This window comes from Saimiri boliviensis, chromosome 9 (genome assembly GCF_048565385.1).
Source record: "Saimiri boliviensis isolate mSaiBol1 chromosome 9, mSaiBol1.pri, whole genome shotgun sequence".
Classification (NCBI taxonomy): Eukaryota; Metazoa; Chordata; class Mammalia; order Primates; family Cebidae; genus Saimiri; species Saimiri boliviensis.
The window spans coordinates 6,535,001-6,536,494 of NC_133457.1; the positions used below are offsets into that span (position 1 = coordinate 6,535,001).

At 45.2% G+C, this 1,494-nt stretch overlaps 1 pseudogene; it reads left to right on the top strand.

The window, feature by feature from the left end:
• Nucleotides 1-767: 767 nt before the first annotated feature.
• LOC120368345 (large ribosomal subunit protein eL31-like) lies at nt 768-1,141 on the top strand (annotated as a pseudogene).
• The last annotated feature ends 353 nt before the right edge of the window (nt 1,142-1,494 follow it).

Sequence of the window (1,494 nt, forward strand, 5' to 3'; positions counted from 1 at the left end):
TGTAGAAAGGTTCTGTTCTCCATGCTTCAAAAACCTTTGCTGCTAAGAAAGATACCTGCTTTAGGCATTGTGGGTGCTGCAGACTAGGAGCCCCAAGTTATGATCTCAATGCAGAACATCCAGTCCTGGAGAAGACACACTATTGGAGATTCTGCTGGTTTTACAAGAGGGGTGGAAGTCTACAAGAGCCTCTTTCTTCCAAAGAAAGAGAGAGAGAGAGAGAGAGAGAGAGAGAGAGAGAGAGAGACAAAGGAAAGAAAGAAGAAAGAAAGAAAGAAAGAAAGAAAGAAAGAAAGAAAGAAAGAAAGAAAAAGAAAAGAAAGAAAGAAAAAGAAAGAGGGAGATAAATTAGTACAGCCATTATGGAAAACAGTATGGAGGTTCCTTAGAAAACGAAAACCAGCCGGGCGCGGTGGCTCAAGCCTGTAATCCCAGCACTTTGGGAGGCTGAGGCGGGTGGGTCATGAGGTCGAGAGATCGAGACCATCCTGGTCAACATGGTGAAACCCCGTCTCTACTAAAAATACCAAAAATTAGCTGGGCGTGGTGGCGCGTGCCTGTAATCCCAGCTACTCAGGAGGCTGAGGCAGGAGAATTGCCTGAACCCAGGAGGCGGAGGTTGCGGTGAGCCGAGATCGCGCCATTGCACTCCAGCCTGTGTAACAAGAGCGAAACTCCGTCTCAAAAAAAAAAAAACAAAACAAACAAACAAACAAAAAAAAACAAAAAAACCCGAAAACCAGCTTTTTCCAACTTGGACCGGCAGAATGGCTCCCGCAAAGAAGGCAGGGGAGAAGAAAAAGAGCCATCCTGCCATCAGCGAGGTGGTGACCTGAGAACACAGCATCAGCATTCACGAGCGCGTCCATGGAGTGGGCTTCAAGAAGCGTGCCCCTCGGGAACTCAGAGAGATTCGGAAATTTGCCATGAAGGAGATGGGAACGCCAGATGTGCGCATTGATACCAGGCTCACCAAAGCTGTCTGGGCCAAAGGAATAAGGAACGTCCCATACCGATTCCACGTGCGGTTGTCCAGAAAAGGTAATGAGGATGGAGGTTCACCAAAAAAGCTCTATACTTTGGTTACCTATGTACCTGTTACCACTTTCAAAAACCTATAGTCAATGTGGATGAGAACTAATCGCTGACCGTCAAATACATCAAATAAAGTCGCAAAATTGCCTTCAAAAAAAAACAAGAACAAAAACAAAAAACTAAAACCAGAACTACCATATGATCTAGCAATTCCACTACCAGGTATATCCAAAGAAAATGAAATCAATATGTCAAAGAGATATCCGTACTCCCATGCTTAGGGCGGCACTATTTGCAATAACCAAGATATGAAAACAGCCAATGTGGCCACGTTGTATGTAACTGATCTGGTTTGGATCTGTATACCCATCCAAATCTCATGTCAAATTGTATCCAGTGTTGGAGGTGGGGACTGGTGGGAGGTGATTGGATCGTGGGGGCCAATTTCCTCCTTAATGC